Source organism: Diplotaxodon limnothrissa, linkage group LG17 (genome assembly GCF_057381915.1).
Source record: "Diplotaxodon limnothrissa isolate DT_005_m linkage group LG17, D_limnothrissa_male_GT1.1, whole genome shotgun sequence".
Lineage (NCBI taxonomy): Eukaryota > Metazoa > Chordata > Actinopteri > Cichliformes > Cichlidae > Diplotaxodon > Diplotaxodon limnothrissa.
Window position 1 is genome coordinate 19524177 of NC_140612.1, and position 19293 is coordinate 19543469.

Here is a 19293-nt window from a genome sequence, read left to right on the forward strand (position 1 = left end):
TAAAACTGTTGTCTTGTATGCTGAGGTATTAATGTTGGAGTAATTGTGGCTCTGGAGCTCCAGCTGCCTGATTGGCAGCTCATTTAAACAAACACTGTGAAGGAGATGAGAGATGAGGTTTAGAAACGGGAAGTTTATGAGATAAGCGACAGTTACAACATCACTGATACACTCCTCCTTCTCGCTGTAATTGAGACCTCATTTAGTGAACATGATGCTGATTCTTTAGTTTTGTCTGAAACAAAGGTGGCCGAAAGAAAAAGAACCTGGATTTACCTGAAACCAGCAGAGGAAGGTCTTTTTAAAAAACTGACTCATAAGATGGACACAAGCAAAATGAGTCTTGTTAGAAATTTTAAAGAACCTCACAGATGATTCAGTGTGATTGAAGGGTTTGTACTAATGCTTTTCTCAGAATACCATGAATTTCTGCTAGATTAATTCTGTCAGTTTGATCTCCATGCTGTCACGTGGACATGTTTTATTGTTGAAAATACTGAAACTAGTGTGTGATAGTGGGAAGTGATTTCAAAATAAAACCAAACAAGACTGGCATCCCCGTTGTAATTTGGCTCCATCTGCTGCCAAAAGCTCTCAACTGCAGCACAACAAATTCCATTACAGTTCAAAGAGAACTTTGAAAATACAGATTCAACATAAAAATAATTAGAAGTTAGAAGAAGTGCTGATTCTTCATTTCGAGTATTTGAAAGGCAATGCTAGGCACTTCTCAGAGGATTAAGCTTAAGTACTTGACCTTTCATCAGGTTTTTCTGATCTCTAAACTTATGGACATAAAAAATATTTTAAGGTTCAAAATGGGGTCCAGTTTTGTGTTTAACCTCAAAATCACAACCAACTCGACTTCTTAGGTCGAGTCATGTTCTAGGTCATGTTCTGTTTGAGTCTGAACTTTAGAGAGTTTCTAGAAACTCTATATGGGGCTCTTTGTGAAGATTATGATGATATTAAAACTTTAGGGGTCCTTAAAGGATTTCCAACTGTCCTGACAGGGTTTAAATCATTAAAAAGTTCTTAAAACCCAGAGGCAGATTTAAGGAGGATATGGAAACCGCTCGTAATGGTCTGCTCCCCCCCCACACACACACACACCTCAGAGCTAATACAACTATATACACCCACCCGTTAGGTCAGCCAATCAGCAGCTCCTTAGGGTACCAAAAAGTTTCCTTAAAGGAGTGTTAGCGGTTAGTCAAGAAGCTTGAGATCACACTGTGGTTGCAGGGCCCTTGAAGAGGTTGTTCAAGGGCCCTGCAGGGCCTTGAACAACCAAGAACCTGCTAAACTACAACATTTATGTCATTAAGGAGACTGTAATATGTGATGCAAGCTGAACATCAAACTTTAGTATATTTTTTTCTTTTGGTTGTATTAAGGTTAAAATTAAGATTCCAGTACTTCTTTCAGTCTAGCAAGTGTATTTTGGGGGGTTTTCAGCTTATGCTTGCACTAAAGTGAACTGACAGCACTAAAAGTGTTTTTAGAACTGTTGTCTTGTATGTTGAGGTATTAATGTTGGAGTAATTGTGGCTCTGGAGCTCCAGCTGCCAGATTGGCAGCTCATTTAAACAAACATGGTCAAGGAAATGAGAGACGAGGTTTAGAAACAGGAAGTTAATGAAGGTGGAGAGATGAGCGACAGTTACAACATCACTGATACACTCATCCTTCTCGCTGTAATTGAAACCTCATTTAGTGAACACAATGCTGATTCTCTACTTTTGTTTGAAACCAAAGGCGACAGAAAGAAAAAGAACCTGGATTTACCTGAAACCAGCAGAGGAAAATCTCTAAAAGAGCTGACTCATAAGATGGACACGAGCAAAATGAGTCTTGTTAGAAGTTTTAAAGAACCTCACAGAGGATTCAGTGCGATTGAAGGGGTTGTACTAATACTATCCTCAGAGTACCATGAATGTCTGCCAGATTAATGCCATGTCACTTTCACTCAGCCCATTTTATTATTGTTTTTTTCCAGGCAGACTGAAGAGAACCTTTTGAATCTTTCAGAGAATCTTTCTCTGAAGGTGCTCAAGAACATCTACTCATGCTCCATCCAGAGCATATGATGGGAAATATCTGCACCTGGTGTGGGAACAGCACCAAGCAGGACAGACAAGCTCTTCAAGGAGTTGTGGGCCTTGCTGAGAACATCATTTGCTGAGAGCTTCCTGCCCTGCATTCCATTTACATTAAGCGGTGCAGTACCAAAGCCGGGAAGATTATGAAAGACCTTTCTCATCCCGATAATGAACTCTTCTCACTGTCGAGGTCAGGGAAATACATCTGCTACCTTAAGGCCAACACAGAGAGAATAAGGAGGAGTTTCTTCCCCCAGGCTATTCAGGAGTGTCCAGGTGCTGGACTGGACTCTTTACACATTTCTACAAATCACTGCGCGTGCACCTTAATAACAACAACAATAATGTACTTCTGATCTGGTCTCATACCACATCATTGTACATGCACTTAACTCTGCACACCTTAACTTTGACTTTAATTTTATACTTGATTTTTAATTTCACTTTATTCTTGTATTTTTAATGGTCAGAAACTGCAATTGCAATAAGCATTTCACTGCATGTCATACTGTGTATGATTGTGACAAATAGGATTTGAATTTGATTTGAGTGGTACAGACACTGATGACTGAAGCATTAATGATTACTAATTTAGTTTATTATACAATACATAACATTAATGGGCATCACTGTGGTTAGCACTATGTCCTCATGCATGTCTGGAGGAAGCTTCAGTTTCTGGGGGAAACCAACATGGGCACAAGGAGAAAATGCAAACCCCAAACAGAAGGCCCCGTCTGGGATTCAAACCAGGAATCTTAATGTCCTAATGTCTTGAGGCAACAGTCCTAACTACTCTGTGCACCACTGCATGATGTAAACACAATGCAACAAGGATGAGATACTGAGACATGAATGTTTCATGCAACTGAAGTAGAGTTGAGCAGATTTCCTACACTGTAAGGCTATTACAGGTCTCTGTGTTTGAATACACTCAGGGCCTTTGCCACTGCTCTCTTCTAGCTATCACAAAAACTAAAAATGGAGAGAATAAATTTAGGCATGCCCATCATAATCTTGTGATCCATTCAAGCATGGAGTGAAACAGGTCAGTTTAGCCTGCTTTATTTATTTATTTATTTTTAAAACAGTCTGTCTGAATTACAGCTCTAACCTCAAACCCAGAGGTTCACTTGTGACCTGCTGGACGTTACAAGGCTGAATCAATATATTGATTTTTGTGCTATAAAGTGGCTTTAAGAAAGTTTAGTGGCCTATATCAAAATAATGATTTTTATTTTATTTAGAGAAAAAGTTACCCCCACATAGGCTCCTGGATTTTACTTAAAAGGTCGGAAAGACTCAAAACCTGAACAAAATGTATACAAAGGAATGATAAAAGAGATGAAAAATGACAAAAGGAAATACTTGAAGGGACACAATGCTGACCAAAATACATGGAACTGCCACAAAATCTGTAAAAGGAGAGGTTAAAATTAAGAACTGATTCCAGATTTTGATATAAAACAAAAAAAAAGGACCACGATGAAAAGGGGAAAAAAGATCAACAGAAAATGACCAAAACGAGAAACACCAACATTACAGGTGTAAATATCAAATATTGTATTGTACAAACATCCATCCAGTGTTATGTGGTGTAAATATATAAACCCATTAGTGACTCTTACTAGTTGGCACAGAGTTGTATGAACAAAACAAGCTTGGTAGATTTGGTGAATCAAAGATGAATATGCATATTAGTGTTTGGAGCATCAGTGTAAGTGTAATAATAAAGTGTGAGTAAATGATATTTGAACAGCATTATTTTGCATATAGCTGCACTGCAGGCAGATATCATTGTCTTTTATAATGATAAAGAGTGTAGAATAATTTATGTGGATAAATCTAGTGAATGCAAGCAAGTAATTAATTGTAACCTGTTATTTTAGATTCTTTCCCTTCTAATATAGATAGTTACATTTTGTAAGTTTGTGGTTATTCTCAGTAGAATGTTACAATTCAGAGTGACAGTTCTCTCTATAAGCACGCAACTGTCATAAAACAAGTTCGTTTTAGTCATGAACCGGTCCTGAAGTCATCATTGAACTATCTAGACAATATCTAAACAGCCAACATCTGTCAACATGTATGCTACTGATTCAACCCTAAGCCATTTTGTACTTGTCTTCCGGGTATTATGAGAATTAAAATGCTAAAACTAAAATCGCGCCAGTTTTGACACACCCGTCAAAGCCTTGTGATCTAGCCAAGTTCTCAGTGAAACAGGTAGTTTACTCTGAGTGTTTAGTTAGTGTTGGCAAATACTCACTTCTAAAGTGAATATTTGCTTGAAAGCATAACATAAATCTGTCCCCTCACCCCAAACCCATCAAAGCAGATAGCTGCCCCTGCCTGAGCCTTGTTCTGCCAGAAGATTCTTATTTTTTAAATTAATTAATTTAAATTTTAAAAAGAATGTTTAAAAAGTTCTTCCTTCCCAGTGTTGCCAAGTAGTTTGCTCATAGGGGTCAATTTGATTGCTGGGATTTTCTCTCCATTAAAGTAGTCTTTACCTTAAAATGTAAAGTGCCTTGAGGTGGCTGTTATTGTGATTTGGGGCAATATAAATATGAATGGGACAAAAAACCTTCCAACAACCAATATTGTCAGAGAAAGGGTTAATGACAGTATTATAAGAAATTCTTCATGTAGCACTTAAAAAACCCAAACCAAACCAAAACAAACCAAAACTGCATAGTAAAAAAAACCACACAATTAAAGAAGCTTCTCGGATGAGAGGTGAAACGTCTTCAAGCAACTTAAAGAAGTCCAGACGCTTTTCTTTGCAAGCTCCTTTGACTGTCTGGAAGTAAGTTGATTTAACAGCACAATACGCTGCTGAACTACTTCCATTTTACTTCCATTTGCTGAGGCTCATGTACTGGTGACAAAGGAGAACGGTTGAGTTTCATCTCATAAAACTGATACCACTTCACCTTTAGGGTGAAGTCGAAGGCTGTATCAGTAAACCACTCTGAAGTCACGCGTGCCAGTGACGGCCCAGCAAAATCTTTGAAAATGGGAAATAAACAAGAAAAATTAACACCTGATGAGAAATTTTTAGAAAAACAACAAGCCGGAGCAGGACTAATCCAAAAGAAAGGGAGAGGAATGCAAGAGGTAGAGGCAGGCCTACACACACACACACCAAACAGTGGCTTTAGCACTACATGCTGGAGGTGTGGAAAAGAGGGACATTTTGTATGTGACTGTAAGAAACAAAGAAGACAGTGACTCAGAATAGGATAGCAGCTCAGGTGAAGAGAGAAGTTCAGACTAGGAAGAATATAATAATAATATATATATATATATATATATATAATATATATAATAATCCCTCACCAAGTGAAAATTAGAGATCAAAGTAGTTTAAAGTAGTTTAAAAAGGGTTGGAAACAGACCCGACTGAATAGATATAAATACAAGATGAATAAAGTAAAATAAACAAAAGGCTAAATTACATTAGAGCTTATCTTTAATGTATTCAAACTAATAATAGCAAGGATAACAACCTGTAAACTGGTATTAACAATGAAACATAGTTGGGATGAAGATCATGCCCAGAATGAATAGAATGAAAGAAAATACACGATTCACACAAACACATATTAAATGAAATAGAGAGATGCATAAGGTACATTAAGGCTGTGTCATTGTTCAGCCAAGGAAAGTTTGTGAAAAGGAAAATGTCTCCAGCTTGGGAAAGGGTGAAACTGCAGATCACCTGCAGCCGTTGGTGGATACAAAATAAAATATAAATAAAATATTGTAATATACCATTGCTGTTATATAAAAAGATAATAGCATTAATAACGAGATAATATTAATATGAAGGGGCACCTCAGTCAGTTATGATGTGAGGTGGATAACTATTAAAAGCAGTCTGCATTAAGCTTAAGGTTTGCTCAAATTCAGTACAATAATATATGAGATGAAGAAAATAAAGAAAGTACCTAAACTAAATAAGTGCATAGAGGCACTTGACCTGCTTGAAAACCTGTCATCCTAGATGAGACATTGCTGAAATATAGAGCACACTTATACAAACAACTAATAAGCTAAACCCTTTATATAACGGCTAACGCTACAAAATTGAGAAGCTGAATTAAATATGTGGTCACTGCTAAGCTGATGAGCAAGTAACACGTTTTTTAGAGCAGGAGCTGCATGAGAGCTCAAACATGCAGCTGTCTGTGAGCTCAGTTTTTTCCCCTCATATTTCTGATTTGCCTTTGGCAGCAGCTTTTTTTGCACCCTGACTCATGTGTGTAAAGCGTTTATGCCATCAGCAATTTGTTTTTTGTTTTGTTTTGTTTTTAAAAATAAGTACATTTGTGATCACACTTGTGGATCACAGTGACATATAATGATTAGGCATATGATTTACTAATGCAGATGAAGTTTATTCTAAAGTTCAAGGAGAACAAAGAAGAAAAGCATCTTCAGTTGTGTCTTGGCTATTGTTCTCTGTGTAGTGTGCTGAGTTTTTGTTTTTTGTTTTTTTGTTTTTGACGTGTTGCTTGAGTGAGGAGTACTGTGACTTCTGAAGTAGCTCTCACCATGCGACCTTGATGATGATAAGTTCAGAGCCAGCTGAGAGCTGGGTTGTTTGCTTTGTTTTAGGTGACAAATCAGAAAAGTTAAATCTTAGTTTCTTGTCTTGAAAAAAAAAGGAAGGGGTTTTTGTGTTTCTCAGCAAAGAACAACTACAACTTCATTTTCTGTTTTTGAGAAAGGAGAATTTAAAATAATAATAATAATAATAATAATAATAATAATAATAATAATAATAATAATAAAGCAAACAAAGAGTGATGTTGTGTTTAAGTGGTGAAGAAAGCTAATACTGCAAAATACCGTCTAGTGCATGATCTGTGAGCAATAAATGAAATCACTGAAATGATGCCACCAGTAGTATCAAATCCCCACACTATACTGAATCAAGTCACTCCAAAAGAACAATGGTTCTCAGTGATAGACTTATCAAACCATCTACTCTAACGTAGATGACATTTTAGTGACTGGCCACACAGAGGAAGGGTCACTTGGCTGAGTTAAGGCCACAAGGTATCTTTAAATAAACTCTAATTATGGAGACCTGAAGTCACATGCTCAGGGCACATCCTCTCAGGTGAAGGCAGAAAGCTACTAAACAAAAGAAAAGAAGCCATACAAAATGCGCCACAGCCACAAACTAAGCATTTACATTCTTTCTAACTCCCAGTGAGCCTGAGTTATGACCCTTTCTCCCTGTTTTTCTACTTCCAACAAAGGTAGAGGTGAAGAATGTGTTCTGTTGTCTCTACTATCAGAAAACAGTGTAACACACTCACAGTAAGTCAGCAGTATAGGATAATACAAACCTATCTAATGAATCTAATGATTCTCACATTATTTTAACTCAGAAGTATGATGCAAACTAAAACTACATACTGATTACATAAGAAGTTTGATGTGGCCTACAGCAGTATCAGTACTCATTTTGATTACAGGTATAATGTAATATATAACAGCATAATAATCTAATAACTGCTACAAGCACATTTGCCTTTCTTAACACACGTGAGAGAAAGGCAGCTGTTAAGAAAATGCCCTTTTGTGGTGAGACAGGCCCTGCATGCAAGCGTACTAACACACATACATGCATGGAAGAACAGCTTACACTATAGCACACACTATAGATGCATCTGAACGCACACATACATATAAACATCCACATTCCAATGTAAGGAACAAACACCCACCGATGTATAAAATAAAGGCCAGGGCAGTCTCAGAGCTGCGAGTCTCTGAGCCCTCACTCTCAAGTGGCTTCCCTTGCTAGCAAGAAAACCTGTGTGTTTCTCCTCTCTGATTCTCTGCTGAAGATGTCATGGTCCTGGGCCATGTTGGCCCAGTGTTCTTAGTTTTCTTGTATGTTTGTATTTTGTTCCCTATTTAGACCATGTTTCCTGAGTTGCCCTGTTGTGTTGTTCCCTAAGTGTTTTCCCTTCGTGGCTTTTACCCCCTGTGTGCCCCTCTGTGTATCTGTGAGCCCTCGTCTCTCCTTATGTTTTATTCCATGTTTTCCCCAGCCCGTTATGTCTGTGTTTTCCCCGCGCTCTCTCTCCTCCTGTCTGAACCTCTGTACTTCCTGTTTGACTCTGCCCGTCTCCCGTCAGTGTTATGTTCACCCCGCCCTGTCTCGTTATGGTTATCTGTGTCAGCTGTGTTCCCCGTGTGTTCCCACTTTCCTCGTTAACCCTCTGTGTATTTCTGTCTGCGTCTCCCTCTGTTCGGCGTCGCGTTCTCCCTCATGCTGTGTGTGGTTCTCCCCGTGTCTTCTGGTATATGTTACAATTAGCTTTTCCCAGTGTAGTTTAGTTTTGTATTGCTTTGGTATCACTGCTTTCGTTTGTCACCTGTCAGCAATAAAGCTGCATTTTGAGTTTATCCCCTGAGTCCGTGAGTTTGCATTTTGGGTCCTCATCCTGCCTGCCACACAGCGACCATGACAGAAGAAGTGTTTTAGAATACATCTCTTGACAAACAACATCAACAAAAAGAAAAAAATTAGTCCGATCTTTGCTGTTTGACAGGAGTGATGATTAGGGGGGCAGTGTTTGTGCCACTGTCACTACTACCAGGACTGAAAAATGGATAAAGTTTCTCTGTGAAGGTTTGGCCAGTATATGAGTGAAGAAGAACTGCAGCATTTACATCATAAAAGGAAACCAAACCCTCCTCATAATCCACAAAAACTCTCACCTTCTCTGGGTGATCATTCACAGAGAGAGGGACAGGATCGGCAGCAAGTGCAAAGTACTCATTTCTGTCCCTCAGACATATAGCCCAGTAGCCGTTCTCTGGGTTAAGTTTAATTTCTCCCTTCCTATTGACCGACCCTTTGGCCACTCCTAACGTCCACCCAGTCTTTCCTTTAACCTGGACGTCATAGTAAAGTCTTCCACAGGAGAAGCCTCGTGTCCCTAAAACAGAAATTGCAGGTTCAAATCTTTTTGAGCTGTCTGGCAGTTCCTTCCATTCATAATCACAATGAACTTGCTTCCCATCATTGGACAGGATGAGAGCAGGATGTGCCGTATTGGGATCCAAAGTAACATCCACCGCATTCTGCCGAATGTTGTTGAACTGAGCGTCCCGTATCATCTTCACCTCATTTTTGATGGTCTCTGTCAGCTCATCCACAGCTTTCACCAAAGCTGTCCTTGTGATTCCCTCGTATATTGCTGGACAGATGCTGACATCTGTCCAGTCTTTGGTGGGTGGAGCAGCATTCAGGGACGGGAAGCTCTGGAGGAAACGAAGACGGTCTTTAGAGCGTGAGAGTTCCTCCATCTCATCACGTCTCCTTGTCAGCTCAAAGGCCTCCTGCTCCAGCTCTGTGATATAAACTTTGGTCTGTTTCTCTGTCCTTTTCTGGTTCTCTTCAGTCATCTCGATTAGCTCTGCCTGAGCTCTTTCCAGAGACTTAATCAGAGCCATCTCTGAACAGCCATCTCAGATATGAAAGTATTCACACCAAGCTTATATTTCCTATCCACCTGCTCTTTGCACATGGGACACTTGCGCTGGGAATTAAAATTTAAATGTTCCGTGATGCAGTCTTTGCAGAAGTTGTGTCCACATGGGAGTGTGACGGGATCCCTGAACACGTCCAGACAGATGCAGCACAAAAGCTGCTCTTCAGTCAGAAGATAGCTGGCAGCCGTCATGTTGATGATCTGCAGCCAAAAGAGAGAAAACGTAAAAGGATTGTGACCATGTAAACGTAACTTTCTCACGGAACACATTGTACTTCTCTGCTGTAGAAACTTACACAGCTTCCAGCAGCCACATTACAAACAGTGATTACTTCATCTTACAATCTGCCTTTATCTTATGGTAACTGAAATTGTACCGACCTTTTGTCACCGTCTGGCTGGCAGACCGTGGAGGTGTAGGGAAGGAGGACCCAGGCGCGGTGCTCTATGTACAAGCAGTGCCTTTATTTACAGTGATGGACAGACATGACAATAAATCCCGTGCTCTCCCGACTCCCATGACGTGTCCTCTTCCCAGTGCTAGTGCTCCTGTCTCCGCTTCTCCGTGATGAGCACCCCGTGCTCGCTGTCCTCTCGTCTCCCCGTAACTCCTGGGGACATAAGAGAGAGGAAGCCGTCAGACACACAATAATGCAGCAGACTCAAACTAGAAACTTGTCAAGAGACTAACGTGAAGCCACACAATGATCCAGCGTCGGAGAGAGTTCCACCACACTCTCAAGTAGCTCCTCCGACGAGGCCTGATCAGCTGCAGGTGTGTTACGGTCTTCAGGCGTGGCCAATCACCTGCCAGGGCCACACCCCCACCCACACCTACATACACACATATCTACACGCAGGGAGAACGAGGGACAGCAATACAAAATACAGACATTGTAATACTAGTCCATGACTGCTCAGGGTCCCTGGGTCGCTCAGACCCAGGACCCTGACACCTTTGCTGCATGTGTTTTAGTCCTCTGCTGTGCTGCCGTAAAGACGAAATTATATGCTGTCACTCTGGTATTTGGCACTACCATGGAACCTTTTCAGGCAAGTCTGCACACACCCACGATTGTGCAGTAAAAATGAGCAACCGCTAAATTATTTCAATTAATTGAGCTCACTTGCATAAGAGGACAAAGAGCACTTACTATGATCCCCCCTGTCCTTCCTCAGAAGGTTTATTCTTGGAATCTACTCAGTTTGCTTTACGTGATTTACACTATGTAATATTCCTGCATTACATGAATTCATCACAAAATTATCTTCTCTGAACTGGAGAGGATAACTGCTGAAAACAGCCCGAAGGTGTTGTCACACCTATAATTTCTTTATTCTGGTTACTCCAGTCCACTGATGTGTTTGTGAACTTCACAGATAAAACCAAGTGAACTCAAAGCAATGCATACTGCGTCACTACAAACCATGTGAGAATGTTCCTGTAAATTATCCCTCTGAGCTTTTTATAGACCAGCAATTATATTCCGTTCACACAAATTCAAGTTCTGACAAAATACATCTCAGCTATTAAACTTTCTCATGCAACATAATTTACTTTGGTCTACAAACTTATACAGCCTTTTTCATCTATGAGCTCTGTTTATTACAACAAAAGTGGTTATTTCATCATACCATTTTAGGGTAACCTAAACTATACTAGCCTGTGGTGTGTGTGTCTTAGGCTCCTCTGCTGTGCTGCTGGAAGAATGATAACTCTGTGTGTGCTGTCATTCTGTCTTGTTATGCAAATGCAAGTCCTTAGCTGTGTCCCAAAACGTCGGCTGCATCCTTCGGAGGACCCGGCCTTCGCGGTCTACGTGGGCTGGGTCCTTCGAAGACCGAGAAGGCCGGAAGTGCGAGGCTTGTGAAATGGGACGGTCTGGCCTTCAGATTAATGTCACCAGCTGTTCCCGCCCTTACTGCTTTCTCCCCCTCGGTGAAATAATGGATATCATTGAAACTCTCTTATTTTTGTTAATCGAAGAGTTACAACAAATCAGCTGTCGCAGACGACTGATTTATCTCCGACTAAGAGATAACTGAGTTCAGGTACAGTGAAAATACATGTCTTCAGTTTTTTTCCCCATTGTTTATGTGTGTATTTGAAATCTGTTTACTAGCTAAATAAAACTCCGATGTAGAAGTGATTTTATTCGCTCTTTTATCTTTTATCAGTTAACCAGTGAATTTTAGTTAAGAATGATAATCAAAATAAAGTTTTGATACGTTTTTTTTTAAAGAACAAGAGCAACATTCATAATAATGACAAGAATAAAACATTTTCCTTATTTTCCTTCACCAGGCAAGACCACAGTACTGCAGGATTAACCTGAGTGTCCCAGTCCTGGACAGGTCTTTTAATAGGCCTAGACACTAGGCCTGATTTTCGTCTGAGCAGGGAGTCTCTGAAAGTGCTGCTGAACCTCCTTAACCAGGATCGGCCACATGGTTGGGGTGCCACTATTGAGGTCCTTGTGTTTCTTTTCTGGCTGGCAAGTGGAGCATCCTACAGAGTTGTTTCCAGAGTGTTTGCTATTCCTCGCTCCACTGTTCACCGCATCGTTCACAGGGTCACAGAGGAGGTGGTGGCTATTCGCCATCAGGTTATCCATCTCCCTTGGACTCCTGAAGACCTAGATATTCTGTCTCATGGGTTTGCAGGGCTGGCAAGACACAGAGCCTTTTTAAAGGCTGCTGGTGCAATTGATGGCTGCCATGTCCGCATCAAGCCTCCCAGCGGCCCTGATGGTCAGTGCTACAGAAACAGGAAATTGTTCCCATCCATACTCCTGCAGGCAGTTTGTGACCATCAGGGCCGCTTCATCGATACATATGTGGGCTGGCCTGGGTCACTCCATGTGCTACCCAACAGCCCACTGTACCGGCAGGCCATTTACCCTCCTCCAGGGCATTTCATCTTAGCAGATGGAGGGTACCCATGTCTCCAGCATCCACTTCCCCTCATCACTCCCACACAACATCTGCCTCGGTGTTGGTGACGCTATGGACCCGGAGGATGCACCTGAGGATGATGTGCAAGATGAGGGGGAGATGGGTTTGGAGGCAGTCAGTGGTGCTCCCTGGCGGGACCAGCTATCTGCTGAGGTGTCTGCCCTGGAGGAGCTACTCCAAGACCATGAATATTTTTAAACAGGCAAGTATTCTGTTAGTAGAGCATTTTTTAGATATTAGATCTTTATTAACAGGATTGTTTGCGTCTTTATGAATACATCTTAGTGACATGGCAGCCGTCAGTTACATCAGCCCTACAAACCCAAGTGACAGATGATGCGGTGGACAGTGAAAACGAGCATCCCTAGACCTTATGGAGATCACCCTGTATGATGCTCCACTTGTTAGCTGGAAATACAAACCAACTTGCTTGTGGCACCTCCTCCATCTCTCTGGTCCTGGTCCAGCACATTCAACAGCACTGCCCGAGAAAAATAAATAAATAAATTGAATACAGCTGTACTTACTTTGTATTTCTTTTTTAGATTGTCCCATTTTTTTTCGCCTGCAAAGGGGTGACTTTACCCTGCAGCTCCATCTTCTCAAGAATGGCCCTAACAGACAGAAAATAATAGAGCGTATCAATCTTCTTAATTCCTGAACAGCATCCATAGCAAAATGTACACACTTCGGACTAAAAGACAGATTAAGCTCTCTCCCTTATGCCTAACAGATTAAAAGCGGCATATTGTTGCGGTACCTCCAACCCACAGTGGTTTTTCAATTCAATTCAATTCAATTCAATTTTATTTATATAGCGCCAAATCACAACAAAAGTCGCCTCAAGGCGCTTCATAGATACAGAGAAAAACCCAACAATCATATGACCCCCTATGAGCAAGCACTTTGGCGGAAAAACTCTCGTTTAACAGGAAGAAACCTCCGGCAGAACCAGGCTCAGGGAGGGGCGGCCATCTGCTGCGACCAGTTGGGGTGAGAGAAGGAAGACAGGATAAAAGACATGCTGTGGAAGAGGGAAAGAGGTTAATAACAGATATGATTCAATGCAGAGAGGTCTATTAATACATAGTGAGTGAGAAAGGTGACTGGAAAGGAAAAACTAAATGCATCATGGGAATCCCCTGGCAGCCTACGTCTATTGCAGCATAACAAAGGGAGGATTCAGGGTCACCTAGCCCAGCCCTAACTATATGCTTTAGCAAAAAGGAAAGTTTTAAGCCTAATTTTAAAAGTAGAGATAGTGTCTGTCTCCCGAATCCAAACTGGAAGCTGGTTCCACAGAAGAGGGGCCTGAAAACTGAAGGCTCTCCCTCCCATTCTACTTTTAAATACTCTAGGAACAACAAGTAGGCCTGCAGTGCAAGAGTGAAGTGGTCGAATAGGGTGATATGGTACTACAAGGTCATTAATATAAGATGGGGCCTGATTATTTAAGACCTTGTATGTGAGGAGCAGGATTTTGAATTCAATTCTGGATTTAACAGGAAGCCAATGAAGGGAAGCCAAAACAGGAGAAATATGCTCTCTCTTTCTAGTCCCTGTCAGTACTCTTGCTGCAGCATTTTGGATTAGCTTAAGGCTTTTCAGTGAGCTTTTTGGACATCCTGATAATAATGAATTACAGTAGTCCAGCCTGGAAGTAATAAAAGCATGAACTAGTTTTTCAGCGTCACTCTGAGACAGGATATTTCTAATTTTAGAGATGTTGCGCAAATAGAAGAACGCAGTCTTACATATTTGTTTAATATGTGCGTTGAAGGACATATCCTGGTCAAAAATGACTCCAAGGTTCCTCACAGCGTTACTGGAGGCCAAGGTAATGCCATCCAGGGTAAGAATCTGGTTAGATACCATATTTCTAAGATTTTCAGGGCCGAGTACAATAACCTCAGTTTTATCTGAATTAAGAAGCAGAAAGTTAGCGGCCATCCAGGTCTTTATGTCTTTAAGACATTCCTGCAGTTTAACTAATTGGTGTGTGTTATCTGGCTTCATGGACAGATAGAGCTGGGTGTCATCTGCATAGCAGTGAAAATGTATGCTATGTCTTCTAATGATGCTGCCTAAGGGAAGCTTATGTATAATGTAAACAGAATTGGTCCTAGCACTGAACCCTGTGGAACACCATAATTAACCTCAGTGTGTGAAGAGGACTCTCCATTTACATGCACAAATTGGAGTCTATTAGATAGATATGATACAAACCACTGCAGTGCAGTACCTGTAATACCTACAGCATGTTCTAATCGCTCTAATAGAATATTATGGTCAACAGTATCGAATGCTGCACTGAGGTCTAGCAGGACAAGGACAGAGATGAGTCCACTGTCAGAGGCCATAAGAAGGTCATTTGTAACCTTCACTAAAGCTGTTTCTGTGCTGTGATGAACTCTGAAACCTGACTGAAACTCTTCAAATAAACCATTCCTCTGCAGATGATCTGTTAGCTGTTTGACAACTACTCTTTCAAGGATTTTTGAAATGAAAGGAAGGTTGGAGATTGGCCTATAATTAGCTAAGACTGCTGGGTCTAGAGATGGCTTTTTGAGTAAAGGTTTAACTACAGCTAGCTTGAAGGCCTGTGGTACATAGCCGATTATTAGAGATAGGTTGATCATATTTAAGATTTTTGGCACCGGTAAACAGTTGCTCATTGTCGCTCCGGAGTTTAATGAAATTGGTCGTCTGCTCTTTGCTCCCTAAAACATGACAGGACATTGGAGTATAATCACCATCTCACACTTCTGTTTAATGGGTTTTCTGTTTGAAGTTTATTCAGCAATGTGAAAACTACTATAACTTTAATCTCAGCCAAACTGATTTACAGAGGAACAAATAAAATTGTTAAAAAACAAACAAACATTAAGATTTATAAGTTATCTAAGTGACTTATATATATCATGCTTAACCCGAGTAGTGAAAGATAGCGCAGGGTCGGAAAACTTACAACTGTACAATCGTAAGTTTAACGACTGTAAAAAATTACTTCCATTGAACTGCCTTGTTAACTACTTTAAGAAACATCTTAACATTTGTATTGCTACTTCAAATACAACTTACATTTAAAAATGTAGTTGTCCTCGACCGCCATTTCTACCGTCTCCGTAACTGCCACCATTGCTGAAAACTGGAGTTTGGGGTGCACACACCCACGATTGTACCATTTAACTGAGAACACTTCCACTAAATTCTGTAATTCACTTCAGCTCATTTGATAATACATTCAGGGGATTTACTATGTTTTTTCCATATTCTAGTGCCATATTTCTTTGATTTATCACCCGAAATTAAAAATGAATTTATCATAAAATTAAAGATACATGTTTCTTCCTTTTGTGGCGTAGGATAGCCCATAGAGTCGGCCGGTGGACGCTGTTAAAAGCCTTCTCGAAGTCAATGAAATCAGTCGATAATGAGATTCACTTGCTGTTTCCGTAGCAGTTGGAGTTTTTACAGGGTGGGGTTGTTAGCCCCACGCCCAACCCTCCTCCTCCGCTACCCTGCACTGAACTTGAAAGCTGTCAGATCTGAAGCCACTTCATGTATTGAGTTTGTGTGTTCAGGATAGTTTTTCCATTGTTGATTTAGTTAGTGTTGATCCACCTGACTTCTTAAAATGTCATAGTGCCATTATGGGAAGAGGACGAAAACTGTTCCTGTCATAAAGACAAAGATGCATGTTTGATTATTTTCTTTCTTTTCTGCTTTTGCATTTTGCTTATGTGAACTTGCTGCATTCAAAAGCATTCTGATCATGTGCCAGTAAAACCAAAACAAAACTGCCTCACCTCTTCCTTGAAAGCCAAGCCACAAACCACAGCCTGCTGGCACAGGTGGATTTACAAACTGATGTTGAACTACATGTTTTGCTCATGGGGTGACTTGGGAACTGAAAATACAAGCATGTGTGTAACCTGGGTGTAACCTAAGCAGGGTGTGGCTGTAAGAGGTAGAGGTGAGAATGAATGAGGGAGTGGCACCTTTAAATGGTCACTTTGTGATGACTGTGAGGTTTCAATAAAGAAAGCAGATAAAAACGGGTGTGTCAGGTAACTGATGTGAGTAAAAAAAAAAAAGCCACCTATGCACAGGTAATGAATGGAAGAGTACATGAGCAAATTACCAGGAGTAATAGTAGACAGGTAATGAGACGCATACAAGTAACTATGGGTTGCACATGAACTCCATCTTCTAAAAATAGCTCACTAACAAATGAAGCTAGAATGCTGTGGAGACAGCAAAAACATCCCGAGATGGCAACATCATGTAGAATCATGTAGATTGTGCAGAGTATGGCAGCCTCATCGCAAGCTCCCTCAAACAACAGTTGTTTGTGTTTAATTCTACTTTTACTACATGTCATGTCGTTTTGTGTACGATCACCAAAATTTACTGAGCATAAGAGCTGGACTTTATCATTTTCTTGTTCTAGTTTGACTACACAGATCCTCCGTTTGTGACAAAGTACAAAACAAAGTAGGCATGTTTACCCACCATTATTTTTAGTCTTCATTGATTGATAACCATAGCCTTAGCAAAACTTTTTTTTTGTTTAAACCTGTAATTGACTTTAATTCCAATACATATCTCAAGTTAATATCTGTCTCACATTACACATATATCACAAAGAAAAGTATGTATGTATGTTGTGATGACCACAGAGTTTGTGAATTTGAATGTCACTTTATATATAGGACTAGTATAGCTCAAACGTCTACCACCAAATGTCTAGAATACACTTTATGGACAAAAGTGTTGGGCCACACTTCTTAATCTTGAAATTTTAGCGTTTTCAGTCCATTTGCCACAGGCATATGAAAATCAAGCCCCAAGCAGTGTAGTAAATCTTTGCAATCTGAAAGAATGGGTCACCCTAGCTAGCTCAATATATTTGCGGGTTTTACTGTAGTAGAAGGCCACCGCTGTAACAACTCAGTTTGTGAAAAAACAATCAACTATAAATTTTGTTCTTGCAAAATGAAACCTTTTTAGTAACCACAGCAAATTTACCAACATCAACAGTAACTGCAAAGCTCCAAACCTTCTCTGGGACCTTCTCTGGAACTAACATTGGCATGACCAACTTTAAAAGTTAGGCGTACTGGCACAAAAGTTAGGCGCACACAAATTTTATAATAATTTATATAATATAATGTGTTTTTCTGGATACACTGTGCTTTTTCAGCATTCAAAGATTGATGACACCGTGTCAGAGCACTGGCTATGAATTTCAGAAGGATCAGGCCTTAACTTAACAGAAAAGTTAGCAATAGTTCTTTTCCTATTACAGCTACAACCACTTCTGTTGTGTCTAGGCTGCTCACTAGGCTGGGTATCATCACTGATTTCTATAATCCATTCGATTCCGGTTTTCAAAGTCCCGATTCGATTCAACTTTGTCACGATCTGGTTACAGGGACTCAAACGCAGAGCGGTTAGGTGTCTCCAAGGTGTAGTTTATTTACAGCGCCAGTGCAATATATGTACGGTGAAGGGATCCAAAACTCCGGGGAATCACAGGGTAGCTCTCTCACACTCGCTCACGTCTTCTTTGCTCACACTCACACACGTTCACACGGCAGGGAGGTCGCAGGGGGGGGGGGAGATCTGAGGCAGAAGAGAAGGAAAGTCACCAACCAATCACAAATCACGAATCACGAATTGTGAAGCACAAGTCCACAGGAGCTGTGAGAACACTAACGTCAGTAGTACAATCATCCAGCGACGAGAGGATCTGTGTTCCAGCCTCAACTTCCGGCTTGAGTGAACGCTGGCGCGTCTGGCTGCCGCTACTCACCGGTTCATTTTTTGATTATTTGGATTTATTTGGATTAATTGGATTATTTGGATTAATTGGATTTATTTGGATTAATTGGATTATTTGGATTCAGATTTGAATAAACAGGGACATTCACACTCAGGACCAGATCGATCTCTGCCAGGGATTGAATTGCAACGCTTGTCCTCAACTTCTGTTATTTCAGCTGAATGTGTTCTCACGTCTTCTTCTCAGTGAGCGGCACTAGCTTAACTGTTTGAGCTATTTTAGCCTACCTGTTCGTTGCTCCGGCCGGCTCGGCTCCTTTTCCTCCACACAATCGAAGATGCGGACCAAGATGTTCCTGAGCTGGTCGGCACTATTTTGGATTCTCCTGACGCTCGTCTACCATCCTACGGCTGGACTGCTCCGCTATACAGCCGCTGAGCTCCTGCGCCTTCGCGGGCAGCTATCGCTCCCGTCGCCGGCGGAGCTCCACTACCACCCGGGCATCACTTTCCAGCCTCGCCGGAGATACATCCAGCCCACCTGCCTAGGGCGCCCACCGCGATTAGCAAAAGAGAAGATACTCCACTCAACTTCGGTCTTCTAAACATTCGTTCATTGACAAGTAAGGGACCTCTCATCCAAGACCTCCTATCTGACCGTAAGTTTGACTTTTTCTGCTTAACTGAAACCTGGCAACAACCTGATGACTTTTCTCAGCTAAACGAATCTGCTCCTCTGGGCTTTGTTTACTTTTCTAAACCCCGCTGCTCAGGTCGTGGGGGTGGTCTCGCAATCCTTTTTCGCCAGCACTTGAAAGTCCTGCCAGTTAACGTTGATACCTTTAGTTCTCTAGAGGTCCTTGCATGTGAGCTGACTGGACCCATTCCCACTATCATAGCTACTGTATACTGCCCCCCCAAACCTA

The 19293-nt window shown here is 41.0% G+C and overlaps 1 pseudogene; it reads right to left on the reverse strand.

Moving 5' to 3' along the window:
- Positions 1-8654: 8654 nt before the first annotated feature.
- LOC146614916 (nuclear factor 7, ovary-like) lies at positions 8655-9817 on the reverse strand (annotated as a pseudogene).
- Between the last annotated feature and the right edge of the window lie 9476 nt (positions 9818-19293).